This window comes from Leptodactylus fuscus, chromosome 4 (assembly GCF_031893055.1).
Source record: "Leptodactylus fuscus isolate aLepFus1 chromosome 4, aLepFus1.hap2, whole genome shotgun sequence".
NCBI classification, from domain to species: Eukaryota; Metazoa; Chordata; class Amphibia; order Anura; family Leptodactylidae; genus Leptodactylus; species Leptodactylus fuscus.
This window is the reverse complement of record NC_134268.1, coordinates 215,077,821-215,098,201: the sequence shown is the minus strand read 5'-3', so window position 1 is coordinate 215,098,201 and position 20,381 is coordinate 215,077,821. Positions and strand designations below refer to the sequence as shown.

At 42.6% G+C, this 20,381-nt stretch overlaps 1 protein-coding gene across 3 annotated transcripts in view; it reads left to right on the top strand.

Moving 5' to 3' along the window:
- The window catches only part of DYNC1I1 (dynein cytoplasmic 1 intermediate chain 1), a 280,263-nt gene that overhangs the window by 165,310 nt on the left and 94,572 nt on the right, over positions 1-20,381 (top strand). The window lies entirely within an intron of this gene.

Sequence of the window (20,381 nt, the reverse complement as noted above, 5' to 3'; positions counted from 1 at the left end):
GATAGATAGATAAGAGATAGATAGATGGATAGATAGATAGATAGGAGATAGATAGATAGATAGATAGATAGATAGATAGAGAGATAGATAAATAGGAGATAGATAGATAGATAGATAGATAGGAGATAGATAGATAGATAGATAGATAGATAGATAGATAGATAGATGGATAGATAGATAAGAGATAAATAGATGGATAGATAGATAGATAGATAGATAGATAGATAGATAAAGATAGATAGGAGATAGATAGATGGATGGATAGATAGATAGATGGATAGATAGATAGATAGATAGGAGATAGATAGATAGATAAATATTAGATAGATGGATAGATAGATAGATAGATAGATAGATAGGAGATAGATAGATATTAGATAGATAGATAGATAGATAGATAGATAGATATGATAGATAGATAGATAGATAGATAGATAGATAGATAGATAATACATAGATAGATAGATAGATAGGAGATAGATAGATAGATATTAGATAGATAGATAGATAGATAGATAGATAGATATGATAGATAGATGATAGATAGATAGATACATAGATAGATAGATAGATAGGAGATATATAGATAGATAGGAGATAGATAGATAGATAGATAGATAGATAGGAGATAGATAGATAGATAGATAGATAGATAGATAGATAGGAGATAGATAGATAGGTAGATAGATAGATAGGAGATAGATAGATAGATAGATAGATAGATAGATAGATAGATAAGAGATAGATAGATGGATAGATAGATAGATAGATAGATAGATAGATAGATAGAAGATAGCTAGATAGATAGATATAGATGATAGATAGATAGATAGAGAGATAGATAGGAGATAGATAGATAGATAGATAGATAGATAGATAGATAGATAGGAGATAGATAGATAGATAGATAGATAGATAGATAGATAGAGAAGAGATAGATAGATAGATAGATAGATAGATAGATATTAGATGGATGGATAGATAGATAGATAGATAGATAGATAGATAGATAGAAGATAGATAGGAGATAGATGGATGGATAGATAGATAGATGGATAGATAGATAGATAGATAGATAGATAGATAGATAGGAGATAGATAGATAGATAGATAAATATTAGATAGATAGATAGATAGATAGATAGATAGATAGATAGGAGATAGATAGATAGATAGATATTAGATAGATATTAGATAGATAGATAGATAGATAGATAGATATGATAGATAGATAGGAGATAGATAGATAGATAGATATTAGATAGATAGGAGATAGATAGATAGATAGATAGATAGATATTAGATAGATAGATAGATAGATATGATAGATAGATAGATAGATAGATAGATAGATAGATAGATAGGAGATAGATAGATAGATAGATATTAGATAGATAGATAGATATGATAGATAGATAGATAGATAGATAGATAGATGATAGATAGATAGATAGATAGATAGATGATAGATAGATAGATAGATAGATAGATATGATAGATAGATAGATAGATAGATAGATAGATAGATAGATAGATAGATAGGAGATAGATAGATAGATAGATAGATAGATAGATAGATAGATGATAGATAGATAGATAGATAGATAGATAGATAGATAGGAGATAGATAGATAGATAGATAGATAGATAGATAGAAGATAGATAGATAGATAGATAGATAGATAGATAGAAGATAGATAGATAGATAGATAGATAGGAGATAGATAGATAGATAGATAGATAGATAGATAGATGATAGATAGATAGATAGATAGATAGATAGATAGATAGATAGATAGGAGATAGATAGATAGATAGATAGATAGATAGAAGATAGATAGATAGATAGATAGATAAAACATTGTTATTACAAATCCCATGTTATCCGTATGTGGCGCCTCCTGTGGAAGTTTTAGCGAGTCGTTCTTTGCTCTCCTATTTGGGGCACCTCCCGGCTGAAGTTGCTGTTGGTTTCCATGGTATCTGGAGGCCTGTGGATTACCAGTAGATTTCGGAGCCTCGCTCTGCCCACTTGCACACACTACATCATTCCTATTCCATCTGTCACACGGCATTCATGATAAAATCTGACTTCCACGCTGTGGGATGTCGGCCGCCCTCCGCCGCCCCGTGTTCATGCAGTTTTTTTTTATAGTCTACATGTTACTATAGAAAATTAAACAATTGACCGAGTACAAGTTGTCTCTGGCACTGCCATGTACAGGGGGGCAGAATATCTAGATATGTGGCACGGCCTCCAAGGCCTTCACCTCCATTGGGCTTCACTATTGGATGGGAAGAACCATATTCCCTTTTACCATGTGGGCCGTTGTTGGGTAATGATGTCGTCATACCCAGCTACGTGGATCCATAGATAGGCCACAATATGGGCTACAAGAAGCCGGTACTGTTGGATGTCTAGGTGGCTCTGATAATGTATCCAAAAGGTGCCATCAGTTTTTGACCAGGGACCTCCACCAACCACAATCCGGCCCTGCATGGAGACACATTGATAGTGTGGCAATGATTTCGGCCACACTGCCATTATGATCCCATCTGCTATCTATATGGATGCTCTGTAGATGCCACCATGGTTGTGAAAACTTCTATTGAGGTTTGTGGTGAATTATCAGGAAACCTGTAAAAAGATTTTCCTATCCCACCAGTTCTCCACTGCTGATGTGTGGGATGGCTTCATACCTAGATGTGGTCACCTAATTTGGGGTTTGTATAGATAGGGTCTGGTCTGGGGTCTGTATAGATTGGGGGTCTAGTCTTGGATTTATATAAGTAGTGGGTTGGGGTTTAGTTGGGTGTCTGTATAGATGAGGGACCTAGTTTGGGGTTTGTATAGTTGGGATCTGGTCTGGGGTTTGTATAGATTGGGGGTCTAGTCTTGGATTTATATAAGTAGTGGATTGGGGTTTAATTGGGTGTCTGTAGAGATGAGGGACCTAATTTGGGGTTTGTATAGATAGGGTCTGGTCTGGGGTCTGTATAGATTGGGGGTCTAGTCTTGGATTTATATAAGTAGTGGGTTGGGGTTTAGTTGGGTGTCTGTATAGATGAGGGACCTAGTTTGGGGTTTGTATAGTTGGGATCTGGTCTGGGGTTTGTATAGATTGGGGGTCTAGTCTTGGATTTATATAAGTAGTGGGTTGGGGTTTAGTTGGGTGTCTGTATAGATGAGGGACCTAGTTTGGGGTTTGTATAGTTGGGATCTGGTCTGGGGTCTGTATAGATTGGGGGTCTAGTCCTGGATTTATATAAGTAGTGGGTTGGGGTTTAGTTGGGTGAGGGATCTAGTTTGGGGTTTGTATAGATGGGGGTCTGGTCTTGGGTCTGTAGTCTTGGATTTATATAAGTAGTGGGTTGGGGTTTAGTTGGGTGTCTGTATAGATGAGGGACCTAGTTTGGGGTTTGTATAGATGGGGTCTGGTCTGGGGTCTGTATAGATTGGGGGTCTAGTCTTGGATTTATAAAAGTAGTGGGTTGGGGTTTAGTTGGGTGAGGGATCTAGTTTGGGGTTTGTATAGATGGGGGTCTGGTCTTGGGTCTGTAGTCTTGGATTTATATAACTAGTGGGTTGGGGTTTAGTTGGGTGTCTGTATAGATGAGGGACCTAGTTTGGGGTTTGTATAGTTGGGATCTGGTCTGGGGTTTGTATAGATTGGGGGTCTAGTCTTGGATTTATATAAGTAGTGGGTTGGGGTTTAGTTGGGTGTCTGTATAGATGAGGGACCTAGTTTGGGGTTTGTATAGTTGGGATCTGGTCTGGGGTTTGTATAGATTGGGGGTCTAGTCTTGGATTTATATAAGTAGTGGGTTGGGGTTTAGTTGGGTGTCTGTATAGATGAGGGACCTAGTTTGGGGTTTGTATAGATAGGGTCTGGTCTGGGGTCTGTATAGATTGGGGGTCTAGTCTTGGATTTATATAAGTAGTGGGTTGGGGTTTAGTTGGGTGTCTGTATAGATGAGGGACCTAGTTTGGGGTTTGTATAGTTGGGATCTGGTCTGGGGTTTGTATAGATTGGGGGTCTAGTCTTGGATTTATATAAGTAGTGGGTTGGGGTTTAGTTGGGTGTCTGTATAGATGAGGGACCTAGTTTGGGGTTTGTATAGATGGGGTCTGGTCTGGGGTCTGTATAGATTGGGGGTCTAGTCCTGGATTTATATAAGTAGTGGGTTGGGGTTTAGTTGGGTGAGGGATCTAGTTTGGGGTTTGTATAGATGGGGGTCTGGTCTTGGGTCTGTAGTCTTGGATTTATATAAGTAGTGGGTTGGGGTTTAGTTGGGTGTCTGTATAGATGAGGGACCTAGTTTGGGGTTTGTATAGTTGGGATCTGGTCTGGGGTCTGTATAGATTGGGGGTCTAGTCCTGGATTTATATAAGTAGTGGGTTGGGGTTTAGTTGGGTGAGGGATCTAGTTTGGGGTTTGTATAGATGGGGGTCTGGTCTTGGGTCTGTAGTCTTGGATTTATATAAGTAGTGGGTTGGGGTTTAGTTGGGTGTCTGTATAGATGAGGGACCTAGTTTGGGGTTTGTATAGATGGGGTCTGGTCTGGGGTCTGTATAGATTGGGGGTCTAGTCTTGGATTTATATAAGTAGTGGGTTGGGGTTTAGTTGGGTGAGGGATCTAGTTTGGTAGTGGGTTGGGGTTTAGTTCGGTGAGGGATCTAGTTTGGGGTTTGTATAGATGGGGTCTGGTCTGGGGTCTGTATGGGGGATGATCTGTAGTATTTATGATGCATGTGATGTGTAGATTGGGGTCACTTATCCTATATAAATGGGTGGGGCATATGTAAAAAGAACTTTCTCCCATTTTGATGTCCCTCCTCAGAAGTTGTCGGGTGTGATTACGACCTATAGCGCCCATACAATATATTCAGCTTATGTTACTTGTGAGGACCAGCGGAGCGAGAACTTCCGTGAGAGTCTTCTGAGCCCATGGTAGGTGTCGACATCCTTCTGAGAACATTGCAGAAATGGGATTACGTTTCTTGCCGTGAGCCTTGGAGAAGAATTACGGGTGTTTTCTTAGTGACATGAAGGCTGACTCACTTGTGTGGTTTCTTTGGCGCTGCCCCGAGATTTCACATCTCATCGCTTTTTATAGTATTTTTTGTTTCGGTCATATAGGTTCCTGTGCCAGAAGGTGAAGATTTAGGTAATTGAAGCCGATCGCCCGGCCTTAGTCGTAGTCATGAGAGATTAGGTACAGGTGTTCCTTAATGAAGTTGGCGGAGCGCCCCCCTCACCCAAGGTCATTGACACCTCCCCTACAATGTGCCCAGAGGCCTCGCCACCCTGCCAGATTCTTAAAGGAGTTTTCCACTTTCTTGTAAGCAGATCCTGCCATTGCACGATGAAAAGTTCTGACACTTTCTAATAGGCTTTAAACTCTCGCCGTCACCACCGTCACCACCGTCGCCGCCATCTGCGAGATCTCTGCTTACTGTCACTGAGCGGGAGTATTCTTACGTAAATCAAGATGAAAACCTGTTGACTTGTTATGTCTCACAGCTGATGGTTTGTTACAATTGTATCCGGCCTAGATAATCATCTGTACACTATGGCTATTTCTACAATGTGTCTGTGTCTAAGAACCTCAACAGTCCAAACGTCGGGTCTGCGCTGGTAGTTTGTTACAATGTATCAGTGCTGGTAAACTGTCCTGATCAAGGGTCGGTGCAACTCAGAGATTTGTCTAGGCGGAACACCTGCAGTCCTATGTAAAACTGCAGAAATCAAAGGACACAGCCGTGCCTAATAATGATACTGTTATGTCATAGAGGTTCTGTGGCTGTCACTGTCATGTGGGCATTGTGGCTAGCACTATGGCAGCTGTGGTGGCTACCAATGTCATGGAGACTCTGTAGTCGGCACTGTCATGTGAGCATTGTGGCTAGCACTATGGCATCTGAGTTGGTTATGAATGTAATGGACGTTCTGTAGTTGGCACTGTCATGTGGGCATCGTGGTTAGTACTATTATGGCAGCTGTGGTGGCTACCAATGTCATGGAGGCTTTGTAGTCGGCACTGTTAGGGGACTATGTCCGTAACACTATGGCATCTGTGTTGGCTATGAATGTAATGGAGGTTCTGTAGTCGGCACTGTCATGTGGACATTGTGGCTAGCACTATGGCAGCTGTGGTGGCTACCAATGTTATGGAGGCTCAGTAGTCAGCACTGTCATGTGGACATTGTGGCTAGCACTATGGCAGCTGTGGTGGCTACCAATGTTATGGAGGTTCTGTAGTCGGCACTGTCATGTGGACATTGTGGCTAGCGCTATGGCAGCTGTGGTGGCTACCAATGTCATGGAGGCTCAGTAGTCAGCACTGTCATGTGGACATTGTGGCTAGCACTATGGCATCTGTGTTGGCTACGAATGTAATGGAGGTTCTGTAGTCGGCACTGTCATGTGGGCATTGTGGCTAGCACTATGGCAGCTGTGGTGGCTACCAATGTTATGGAGGCTCAGTAGTCAGCACTGTCATGTGGACATTGTGGCTAGCACTATGGCAGCTGTGGTGGCTACCAATGTTATGGAGGTTCTGTAGTCGGCACTGTCATGTGGACATTGTGGCTAGCACTATGGCAGCTGTGGTGGCTACCAATGTCATGGAGGCTCAGTAGTCAGCACTGTCATGTGGACATTGTGGCTAGCACTATGACATCTGTGTTGGCTACGAATGTAATGGAGGTTCTGTAGTCGGCACTGTCATGTGGGCATTGTGGCTAGCACTATGGCAGCTGTGGTGGCTACCAATGTCATGGAGGCTCAGTAGTCAGCACTGTCATGTGGACATTGTGGCTAGCACTATGACATCTGTGTTGGCTACGAATGTAATGGAGGTTCTGTAGTCGGCACTGTCATGTGGGCATTGTGGCTAGCACTATGGCAGCTGTGGTGGCTACCAATGTTATGGAGGCTCAGTAGTCAGCACTGTCATGTGGACATTGTGGCTAGCACTATGGCAGCTGTGGTGGCTACCAATGTTATGGAGGTTCTGTAGTCGGCACTGTCATGTGGACATTGTGGCTAGCACTATGGCAGCTGTGGTGGCTACCAATGTCATGGAGGCTCAGTAGTCAGCACTGTCATGTGGACATTGTGGCTAGCACTATGGCATCTGTGTTGGCTACGAATGTAATGGAGGTTCTGTAGTCGGCACTGTCATGTGGGCATTGTGGCTAGCACTATGGCAGCTGTGGTGGCTACCAATGTCATGGAGACTCTGTAGTCGGCACTGTCATGTGGGCATTGTGGCTAGCACTATGGCAGCTGTGGTGGCTACCAATGTCATGGAGACTCTGTAGTCGGCACTGTCATGTGGGCATTGTGGCTAGCACTATGGCAGCTGTGGTGGCTACCAATGTCATGGAGACTCTGTAGTCGGCACTGTCATGTGGGCATTGTGGCTAGCCTTATGGCATCTGAGTTGGCTACGAATGTAATGGCGGTTCTGTAGTTGTCACTGTCATGTGGGCATCATGGTTAGTACTATTATGGCAGCTGTGGTGGCTACCAATGTCATAGAGGCTTTGTAGTCGGCACTGTTAGGGGACTATGTGGCTAGCACTATGGCATCTGTGTTGGCTATGAATGTAATGGAGGTTCTGTAGTCAGAACTGTCATGTGGACATTGTGGCTAGCACTATGGCAGCTGTGGTGGCTACCAATGTCATGGAGACTCTGTAGTCGGCACTGTCATGTGGGCATTGTGGCTAGCCTTATGGCATCTGAGTTGGCTACGAATGTAATGGCGGTTCTGTAGTTGGCACTGTCATGTGGGCATCATGGTTAGTACTATTATGGCAGCTGTGGTGGCTACCAATGTCATAGAGGCTTTGTAGTCGGCACTGTTAGGGGACTATGTGGCTAGCACTATGGCATCTGTGTTGGCTATGAATGTAATGGAGGTTCTGTAGTCAGAACTGTCATGTGGACATTGTGGCTAGCACTATGGCAGCTGTGGTGGCTACCAATGTCATGGAGACTCTGTAGTCGGCACTGTCATGTGGGCATTGTGGCTAGCCTTATGGCATCTGAGTTGGCTACGAATGTAATGGCGGTTCTGTAGTTGGCACTGTCATGTGGGCATCATGGTTAGTACTATTATGGCAACTGTGGTGGCTACCAATGTCATGGAGGCTCAGTAGTCGGCACTGTCATATGGACATTGTGGCTAGCACTATGGCATCTGTGTTGGCTACGAATGTAATGGAAGTTCTGTAGTCGGCACTGTCATGTGGGCATTGTGGTTAGTACTATTATGGCAGCTGTGCTGGCTATCAATGTCGTGGAGGCTTTGCAGTCGGCACTGTTAGGGGACTATGTGGCTAGCACTATGGTATCTGTGTTGTCTACGAATGTAATGGAGGTTCTGTAGTCGGCACTGTCATGTGGGCATTGTGGCTAGCACTATGGCAGCTGTGGTGGCTACCAATGTCATGGAGGTTCTGTAGTCGGCACTGTCATGTGGGCATTGTGGCTAGCACTATGGCAGCTGTGGTGGCTACCAATGTCATGGAGGTTCTGTAGTCGGCACTGTCATGTGGGCATTGTGGCTAGCACTACAGCAGCTGTGGTGGCTACCAATGTCCTGGAGGCTTTGCAGTCTGCACTGTTAGGGGGCTATGTGGCTGGAGTGAGAGGTATAGAGATACACAAGTATATAAATGAGATAAGAAGTGTGTTTTGCATTGTAGTCCAGGAGCCCCGCGCCCCCCTCTGTAGGCCCAGATCACCACTATATAGCATTAGCTTTCAGGGATGGTAAGTGACTATTTGCAGATAATGGCCGCGTCTCTCTACTAGTGCGGAGCGACTCTTGACATTCATGTCCGTGACTCAGAGACCTGCAGTATCCTTGACATAATGTACCCTGCACAATATAATTACCATCATTAAGAACTAATGACATATGTAGAAGGAGCATCAAAGAATTAAAATGTACCAAAGACATCTTGGCAGGGCACCGAGTGGGTCATGACGCAAAAAAAATTATTTAAAGGGACAGTCTTAGGTGTCTGTGTCAACGGTGGTCATCCAATATTACGTCTACTTTACTTGTTTTCATACTTTTTACATGGTAATTTAGGGGTTAAATGAGCGTAGTCCTTGTAATATCGCCATGGGTATAGGTAGGGAAAGGGTTAATGGTACTATCTGCGATGTACTTGGGGGCTTTGGGGTTAATAGGACCAGGCTGACCCACTCATTTTTGTCCACGAACCATAATACGTATTATTTTTCCACCTATATATGTGTAGGACATCTTGTATTGTTTGGGATGAGTCCTATTTTTCAATGGAACCGTTTTGGGGTACGGGTAAGTTATTAGGATTTCTTAACTTGGGGGGAAGGTAATACACAAAACTCGGAAGCCATTGTTTGTCACCATATGACCTCTTAGGATCGGTATGACGGGGGTAACGCAGTATTTTTCTTCTGACAGTCATGTGATGGCTTGTATTTAGCAGGATGAGTTATAGTTTTCATCGGCACTCTTATAGGATACATTATAAATTAAACGAAAACTTCAATTTTTAGGAATTTTTCATCTGTATATCAGTATAACAACTTATATTTAGCAGGATGAGTTATAGTTTTCATCGGCACTCTTTTAGGATACATTATAAATTAAACAAAAACTTCAATTTTTAGGAATTTTTCGTCTGTATATCAGTATAACAACTTATATTTTTCAGGATGTGTTGTACTTTTTTCATATTTTTTATTAATTTTTGGGAAAAGGAAATACACAAAAAAACTCAGCCATTCACTCTTTATTTTCTTGCAATTTCTGGCTGTTTACCGTAAAGGTAAAAATGACACGTTACCTTTGACCTGTACGACGGTGATAATGTCAAATATGTGAAGCGTTTTTAGTACAAAACAGGTTTTGTGGATAAACAGTAATTATTGTGACTTTTTTCTTCTTCTTCTTACATGTAGGGCCTTGTTTTTAGCAGGACGAGTTATAGTTTTTATTGGTACCATTTTAGGGCTCATAATTATGAACCGAGTTTTATATCTTTGTTTTTGGAAGTGGAATATGGTATAGATAATAAGTTATCGTTACTAAGTACCAGATATGAACTATTTTAATAAAGGAAAGTAGATTTAAATGAAAAAAGGGGGTTTGTTTCATTCTATTGGGGATCTTTTTTTTTTTTAAATGAAGCTTTATTGAATATTATTTTCCTGTTATTACAAGGCATTATAGCCGGTCAGTGTGATATTGAGAGGCGATCTATAACCTAATAGATGTATATGGAGGCTTTATTAGGATCCCGGCTGGTATGGCAGTATATTAGTACCCTGCAATAGCATCACAAGGTGTTGTTGGTAGAGAGAAGGTGACTCCTCCTTCTGGTAAACATCTTAGATGCCATAGTCGCAACTCAAGGAGTTAGGGCACGTTCACATCTGCGCCTGGTCTATGGTTCAGCTGAAGACGCGCACACGGGCGCTCACCTTCACTGACCACCGGGTTTCCGTCTCCTGCGCAGTTTCGCAGGGCAGAAGACGGAAACCAGCTGGATTGGCTAAACCGGAGACCAGGCGCAGATGTCAACCCGCCCTTAAACGACTGGGACCTGAGATAGCTCTGATCACGGCGGTTGCAGCTAGGGTTGAGCCGATCTTGACTTTTCAGGATCGATTTTGAAATCCAATTTCCGATCATTTTTCATTCGAACCCGATCTCGATCCCAATTCCGATCCCAATGCAAGTCAATGGGATTTTTTTTTACTAATCGGAGATCGGATTTTAAAAACAGTCCTAACAATTGAGCGCTTTACTTGTTAGAATCCATGCTGTGTAGTGATTTTTTTTAATCCTCTGGCTACTTAGTCCCCCCTGGTGTCCACTTACCTGCAGAGATGGCTGGTCCGGTGCCTGGTGTTCTCGTTCTTCTTCGTCTCGCTGCCCCCGCCTCCCAGGTTTGGAGAGTGTGGGCGGGTACAGGGTGGGGAGACGTGACATTTCTCCTCCCAGTACCCTCCCACACTCTCCTAAGCCACAAGCCCCGCCTTCTTCCTAGCTCTTTAACACTAACCTGGGAGGCGGGGGCAGCGAGGCGAAGAAGAACGAGAACACCGGGCACCGGACCAGCCATCTCTGCAGGTAAGTAGCTAATAGAGATGTTAGCTAGTCTTCCATTAGAATGAATGGACGCAGCCGGCACGTAGGGGGTTAAGGCTGTGTGCCGGCTGCATCCATTCATTCCTATGAGACCTAGCTAACATTGTTAGCTTTTCCCACAATGCTTGGCCAGTAGCAAAGCATTGTGGGAAATAATCATCGATCGATCCCACCTAAAAAGATCGTGTTTGGAATTCCGATCGCAATTGTGAGATTTTCTCGATAGCCGATTGGAATCCGATCTTTTCCAAACACGATCGCTCAACACTAATTACGGCAGATCTGTCACCCATCATGGGGGGCTTTGTGCAACTACCTGCATCGGTCTTGTAAATTTTTAACAACGTGGTGGTGCATATGTACGCGGGAACCCCATTCGAGTGATGAGGGCGGTCCCAGTGGTGGCCCCCTCTGTATTCTGTAACCAACTCATTAAAGTCTATGGGAGAGTTTTCTAGACATGCTCTGCAGGAAAGGGGGTGGAGATAAGCTGTGACATCATCGATTGTCAGTAGTGGATGTAATGATGACTTAATAGTGTTATCTTCTATTGTAATCCTGTCTGTGATATAATGAGGTGTTTGCTACAAAAAACCACCACTACAAATTTGGGAAGTGTTGGGCTATTATTAGGCTTAGTGGTCACAAAGAAATTTTCAGGATGTAGTACTTGTTTATAGATAAAAATAGATTAAAAAAAATGTGTTTTAACCTATAGGTCATTTTCTGGTGGCACATTCCCTTTAAGAGGTTAACAGTCCATTGCCTGTGTGGCGGCGAGACGTGACCTCTCGATTCCTTTCATATTCTCGTATTTTCTCGTACATTCCATTGATTTTTATGGTTCATTTCCTTTGGTAAACAGTGACAGCCACTTTAACCAAGACGCCCTAAATTTACCCTGACGTTCAGCGCCGACTCGCCTCAAGAATACGCTGCAATAAGGAAAAGCTGTAGAAACCTGGCAGCGAAATTCCTCGGACGCTCCGCCCCCTTCCGCTGTCTTGCCACAACTTCGATGACAACGTCCCAATTTCTGTTTTCATACACAAAGTCCTTGGAAAATGTTGGTTAAGTCAGCAGCCCACGTCTTCTGCACCACAAAGTATGACTTCCTTCCTTCCCCCGAGATGTTTTCTCGTGGCTTCCACACCCGGCCTCGTGTCTGTGCCTGGCATGTGAAGAATCAGGGCAGAATCCATCTACACGTTGTATACAGGGGCGGACGGGATCAGCGCCGGGATCTTCATTATCTCACTCACCGCTCTGGACGGCTCAGTCTGGGGGTGGGAGAAAGTTCTAGATGTGCCAGGTCAGCGTCATACAAAGTCTCTGGAGATAAAAGCCCTTAAAGGGGTTCTCCAATTTTAGGTTCATATACTTTATAAATTGCATAAATTAAAGGTTCGACGACTTTGTAATATACTTTGTGTCTCTATTCTTTATTATTTTAAGATCTCTGCTTGCTGTCAGTGAATGGGAATACTCTCCATAGCTGTACATAGCTAATCCTGCTCTCAGCTGATACAATTGTATCCAGTCTAGACAATGCTCTGTGAGCTCAACACATCACCCGCTAAACAAACTTCTCTGCTACTTTACTACAATGTATCAATCTGGAGTCCAGGCTGTTGAGCTCACAGAGCATTGTCTAGAATTGATAAAATTGTCTTTACTTGAGATTGTAAGCCCTCATGGGAAGGACCCTCTACCCCACCGTGCCAGTCAGTCATTAGATCTACCTGTATATTTTATGTATTGTATGTAACCCCTAAATGTAAAGCACCATGGAATTAATATAATAATGTACCGCACAATGGAATTAATGGCGCTATATAAATAAACACCAATAATAATAATAATAATACAATGTATCAGTCTAGAGTCCCAGCTGTTGAGCTCACAGAGCATCATCTACACTGGATACAATTGTCTCTGCCTGTTAACCACAATGTATCAGTCTGGAGTCCCGGCTGTTCAGCTCACAGAGCATTGTCTAGAATTGATAAAATTGTCTTTACTTGTTTACTACAATGTATCAGTCTGGAGTCCAGGCTGTTGAGCTCACAAAGCATTGTCTAGACTTTATAAAATTGTAAAAACTTTTTTACTACAATGTATCAGTCTGGAGCCCCAGCTGATGAGCTCACAGAGCATTGTCTAGATTTGATACAATTGTTTCTGCCTGTTAACTGCAATGTATCAGTCTGGATTCCAGACTATTGAGCTCACAGAGCATTGTCTAGACTTGATAAATTTGTCAAAACTTGTGTACTACAATGTATCAATCTGGAGCCCCAACTGATGAGCTCACAGAGCATTGTCTAGACAGGATACAATTGTCTCTGCTTGTTTACTACAGTGTACAGCAGGGGTAGGGAACCTTCGGCTCTCCAGCTGCTGTGAAACTACAACTCCCATCATGCTCCATTCACTTCCATGGGAGTTCCAAGAACAGCAGAGCAAGTATGCATGCTGGGAGTTGTAGTATTGCAACAGCTGGAGAGCCGTACATTCCCTACCCCTGGTGTACAGTATTTAGTCTTAAAAAATGTTTCAACTCTGAGACAAAGTCGTAGAATCTTTCATTAATACAATTTATAAATTATGTGAACCTAAAACTGGAGAACCCCTTTAAGGGCAGTTATTTCTAGAGACTTTGTATGACGCTGACCTGGAAGATCCAGAACTTTCTCCCACCCATACCCTGAGCCGTCCAAAGTGGTGAGTGAGATAATGAAGATCCCGGTGATGATCCCCCCTCCCCATTATAATTTCTTCCGCATTCATGAATATCCTCATTTTGACCTTTAGCCTATGTATGGACATATAGTAGGGCCTAAAAGGGAGGGGACACCCGGTGGTTTTGAAGAGACAAATTTTGGTTGAAAATGTTTCGGCCCCCAATTGTACAAGGCCCCATTATAAGAGGACTCGAGTTACCGAAACAGTAGAATATCCCCATATGCAAAACTAGACCCCTTAAGGTATTCACCAAAAAATTTAGGGAGTATTTTGACCCCTGTAATTTTTACAGGAATTTTTAACATTGTTCTAAATTTTATTGACATATGCTATGCCAGTCTTAATAAATGGCCCCACTGGCACAAGGTCAGAGAAGTCGCGGCTATTTCATAAATCTGTCTGCTGTCCAGTAGGACCAGGTGTAGATTTCCCTTATAACTAGGGTTGAGACGATCTTGAGATTTCAGGATCGTTTTTAAAATCCTATTTCCGATCATTTTCCATCCGAACCCGATCCCAGTTCCGAGCCCAATGAAATTCAATGGGATTTTTTTAATAATCAAAGATCGGATTTTAAAAAACGATCACAGCATGGAGTCTAGGAATTGAACGCTTTAATTGTTAGGCTCCACGCTGTGTAGTGATAAAAATAAAATCCTCTGGCTACTTAATCCCCCCCTGGTGTCCACTTACCTGCACAGAAGCGCTGCCGCTGGTCCGATCCCCGCTGTTCTCGTTCCTGTTCTTGCCTCGCTGCCCCCACCTCCCAGGTTAGTGTTACAGACCTAGGAATAAGGCAAGGCTTGTGGCTTAGGAGAGTGTGGGCGGGAAGAAGTCAGTGTATCACTCACGTCTCCTCACCCTGTACCCGCCCACACTCTCCTAAGCCACAATCCCCGCCTTCTTCCTAGGTCTGTAACACTAACCTGGGAGGCGGGGGCAGCGAGAAGAGGAGCAAGAACAGCGGGGACTGGACCAGTGGCAACGGATCTGTGCAGGTAAGTGGACACCAGGGGTGACTAAGTAGCCAGAGGATTTTTTTTAATCACTACACATCGTGGAGTCTAACAATTAAAGCATTACATTTTTAGACTCCATGCTGTGTAGTGAATAAGATCTTTTTTAAAATCCGATCTTCAATTATTAAAAAAATCCCATTGACTTGCATTGGGATCGGGTTCGAATGGAAAATGATCGGAAATCGGATTTTAAAAACGATCCTGAAATCTGAAGATCGGCTCAACCCTAGTCACCAGGTCTCTGCTGTACTGCACAGCAGAGACCTGGCAGTTATCCCTTTGATCAGTGTTCACTCTGATTGTGGGTATTGCATTCAGTGAGGACCCACCAAAAATGCAATTTTGCTCCAATTCCACCCCGGTCTGATTTTTTTCCCCAGCTTCCTGGTACATTGTACAGAAACTTAAAAGGTGCCATTACAAAGTACAACTTGTCTTGCAAACAATAAGCCCCCGTATGGCTCTGTGATTGTGTCTGGATGGTGGGGAGTCAGGGTCCATTCACACGGAGGAAAACGGTGAGGAATTTGGTGTGGAATTTCAGCGTTGAAAAAAAAAAAGCCTCCCATTGACTTCAATGGGTTCCTTTTTCTGCTATTTTGGGTTCTAATTTTTTTTATGGCGATTGTAGCCATGGTCATTTCTTGAGGGGACTCGAGAATCATCACTAAAATGAAGGTGATGCTTTAGGACAGTATTTGTAGACCAATGGGATAGCATAGAAGGTTTTTTTTAAAAAAAAACCTTTCCTTCTAATAAGCTGAGCCCCCAATTTTTAAAAAAATTTCTGGGACACCTGTTGGGCTCCATGTTCTTTCGTACACAGATGTGGGCTTCCCTAGAATAAACTGGTGTAGTGACTACTTTGCTGGAAAATTTCTGATCACTCAAAAATACGTTAAAAAAAAAATTGCAATGGGGTAAAAAATTTTAAAATCCACCTTTAGACTTGGCATCGCCAAAAACTTGGGTATTTGAGTTGAAAGAGAAATTGCAGGAACGGTTTCGGTAACCCCGCCAGAGCAAAGGAAATTATTTACATTGTACGGGCCATTTTATTAGAAATGTTTTTGGTTTTAGTGTTTTTTTGTGATTTTTTAAAATTAAAAACAAAGTAGCTTTATCTACAGTGATGATACTATTAGCAAAAGAATAGAGTGAGGCGGCGAGATGTATTTCCCTCTGTGATGATGATCCGCACACCAGATGAGTAATCTGGCGGCCAGATGAGTTGTCCCTCGGTAACAGTAGGAGAACCCTACAATACACAATATTTTTTTGAGTTTTTGGGGTTGTATTTAATTTCTTCTCTTAAAAAAAAATAATTGACAAATCGTAAAACAAATTAACGCTGTCTACACCGACGGCGCTATTACACAAAGAACAGAGCGAAGCGAGATGTACTCCACTCTGTGATGATGATCCGCAAACCAGATGGGTAATCCGACGTCTGGTGACCAGATGAGACATCCCGCAGTAACAGGAGGAGAAACCGAACGGTGGATATGGGAAATTTATACTAAAATGAGTGATAGGACTAGAGATCATGAAGGATCCATGGGACTGCTGGTATATAGCGATGTCTTCACCATTATGATTCCATGTGGAAAGGGGGCAAGGAGGCTAATGTATGTACACAGTGACTGTACCAGCAGAATAGTGAGCGCAGCTCTGGAGTATATTACAGGATAAGTAATGTAATGTATGTACACAGTGACTGTACCAGCAGAATAGTGAGCGCAGCTCTGGAGTATAATACAGGATAAGTAATGTAATGTATGTACACAGTGACTGTACCAGCAGAATAGTGAGCGTAGCTCTGGAGTATAATACAGGATAAGTAATGTAATGTATGTACACAGTGACTGCACCAGCAGAATAGTGAGCGCAGCTCTGGAGTATAATACAGGATAAGTAATGTAATGTATGTACACAGTGACTACACCAGCAGAATAGTGAGCACAGCTCTGGAGTATAATACAGGATAAGTAATGTAATGTATGTACACAGTGACTACACCAGCAGAATAGTGAGCACAGCTCTGGAGTATAATACAGGATAAGTAATGTAATGTATGTACACAGTGACTGTACCAGCAGAATAGTGAGCGCAGCTCTGGAGTATAATACAGGATAAGTAATGTAATGTATGTACACAGTGACTGCACCGGCAGAATAGTGAGCGCAGCTCTGGAGTATAATACAGGATAAGTAATGTAATGTATGTACACAGTGACTGCACCAGCAGAATAGTGAGCGCAGCTCTGGAGTATAATACAGGATAAGTAATGTAATGTATGTACACAGTGACTGCACCAGCAGAATAGTGAGCGCAGCTCTGGAGTATAATACAGGATAAGTAATGTAATGTATGTACACAGTGACTGCACCAGCAGAATAGTGAGCGCAGCTCTGGAGTATAATACAGGATAAGTAATGTAATGTATGTACACAGTGACTGTACCAGCAGAATAGTGAGCGCAGCTCTGGAGTATAATACAGGATAAGTAATGTAATGTATGTACACAGTGACTGTACCAGCAGAATAGTGAGCGCAGCTCTGGAGTATAATACAGGATAAGTAATGTAATGTATGTACACAGTGACTGTACCAGCAGAATAGTGAACGCAGCTCTGGAGTATAATACAGGATAAGTAATGTATGTACACAGTGACTGCACCAGCAGAATAGTGAGCGCAGCTCTGGAGTATAATACAGGATAAGTAATGTAATGTATGTACACAGTGACTGCACCAGCAGAATAGTGAGCGCAGCTCTGGAGTATAATACAGGATAAGTAATGTAATGTATGTACACAGTGACTGCACCAGCAGAATAGTGAGCGCAGCTCTGCAGTATAATACAGGATAAGTAATGTAATGTATGTACACAGTGACTGTACCAGCAGAATAGTGAGCGCCGCTCTGGAGGATAATACAGGATAAGTAATGTAATGTATGTACACAGTGACTGTACCAGCAGAATAGTGAGCGCAGCTCTGGAGTATAATACAGGATAAGTAATGTAATGTATGTACACAGTGACTGTACCAGCAGAATAGTGAGCGCAGCTCTGGAGTATAATACAGGATAAGTAATGTATGTACACAGTGACTGCACCCGCAGAATAGTGAGCGCAGCTCTGGAGTAAAATACAGGATAAGTAATGTAATGTATGTACACAGTGACTGTACCAGCAGAATAGTGAGCGCAGCTCTGGAGTATAATACAGGATAAGTAATGTATGTACACAGTGACTGCACCCGCAGAATAGTGAGCGCAGCTCTGCAGTATAATACAGGATAAGTAATGTAATGTATGTACACAGTGACTGTACCAGCAGAATAGTGAGCGCAGCTCTGGAGTATAATACAGGATAAGTAATGTAATGTATGTACACAGTGACTGTACCAGCAGAATAGTGAGCGCAGCTCTGGAGTATAATACAGGATAAGTAATGTAATGTATGTACACAGTGACTGTACCAGCAGAATAGTGAGCGCAGCTCTGGAGTATAATACAGGATAAGTAATGTAATGTATGTACACAGTGACTGCACCAGCAGAATAGTGAGCGCAGCTCTGGAGTATAATACAGGATAAGTAATGTAATGTATGTACACAGTGACTGTACCAGCAGAATAGTGAGCGCAGCCCTGGAGTATAATACAGGATAAGTAATGTAATGTATGTACACAGTGACTGCACCAGCAGAATAGTGAGCACAGCTCTGGAGTATAATACAGGATAAGTAATGTAATGCATGTACACAGTGACTGTACCAGCAGAATAGTGAGCGCAGCTCTGGAGTATAATACAAGATAAGTAATGTAATGCATGTACACAGTGACTGTACCAGCAGAATAGTGAGCGCAGCTCTGGAGTATAATACAGAATAAGTAATGTAATGTATGTACACAGTGACTGCTCCAGCAGAATAGTGAGCGCAGCTCTGGAGTATAATACAGGATAAGTAATGTAATGTATGTACACAGTGACTGTACCAGCAGAATAGTGAGCGCAGCTCTGGAGTATAATACAGTCTATAATTCATGATAAGTGCAAAAGTAGTAAAGTAATATATTTATAGAGTGATTCACTTAGTAGATTACATATATGTGTAATCAGCATAATGTTGGTCACAGAAGGATCCTTTAGGCTCCATTCACATGGAGGAAAATGGTTAGGAACTTATTGTGGAATTTCAGCACTGAAAAAAAAAAGCCTTCCATTGACTTCTGTGGGTTCCTTTTCCTGCTAGCAGTGATATCTCCACAATGGAGACAGTGATTTACAAGGGGAAATATAACTAAATACCACTGTCATTCAGGACTCTGGGAAAGCTGTGTGAGTATGCTAAACGCTACATCTACATGTAATGGCCACCATATTGGTTGTCACCCAGCCTTATTATCCTTATGGCTATTCAGCCAACCCTAAGCAGATTCCTGGAACGTTAGGTAAATTAAAGGGCCGGATGCCGGAATTTTTCGGATTTTCTTTGAGTTACGTTATGATTTATCGCTAAGTTTATTACACTGATAATTTGGTAAATACAATATCTCCCGGCTGAGGGCGAGGGAACATCACAAGCGCAGGAGACAGCAGGGAGACATTAAGCACAAGCAGGGCTCAGTACTTTTCCAATAAAATAAATGTAATTTGTGGCCACGTATCAAGAGCTGGAGGGTTTGAAGTTCTAAGTGGAACAATCCAGCTCCTGGCGTTTGAACAGCGGTGCGGCTGCGCCTGATGTTGCCACTTTCATGTGGTTTGTGGGGCATATCCAGAAAGCCACAGCTTTTCTGAAGACCAGAAACCAGATAGGCTCACATTGCTTCCTTTCTTCTTAAATAAATACTTTGTGCTTAACCAGTTCATGTCTGGATGTTCTCCTTTACCCTCAGGAGTAGCTTGAAGCCCCTAGACAAAATATCCCCTCCCCCACATAAGGACCCTTTGAGCCCCCTCAGGCTCCAAATGTTCTATAGAAGAATAGGTAGCTGAAGGACTACAACTCTCAACATGGGAGGACACAAAAATATCAGAGGACCTTCCGCTGACTACAGGATAAGAATATTACTAATACATAAGTTTATCCCATATTAGAAACATTTTTATATCTGCATCCCTGTCTCTCCCTATAAATAATGTAAGTACAGATTGAACTGGCTCCCTGTCTTTACCTGTATATCATGTAGACATCCTATCCTATTAATATTATAAATGTGAAAGTTTGTGGGTTTGTATGTTCGGATGTTTGTTCCTCAATCACGCAAAACCCGCTCGACCGATTTGGCTGAAAGTTTCCACAAACATAGTTAATACACCCGATTGCGCAATAGGCTACTTTTCGTCACAATAGCGCACATACGTTTGTGCCAGGACCCCCACAAAACCCAAACTCACACCACCATCTCTGCAATCTCACACACTTTGGACCATAGCAAGCCACAAAA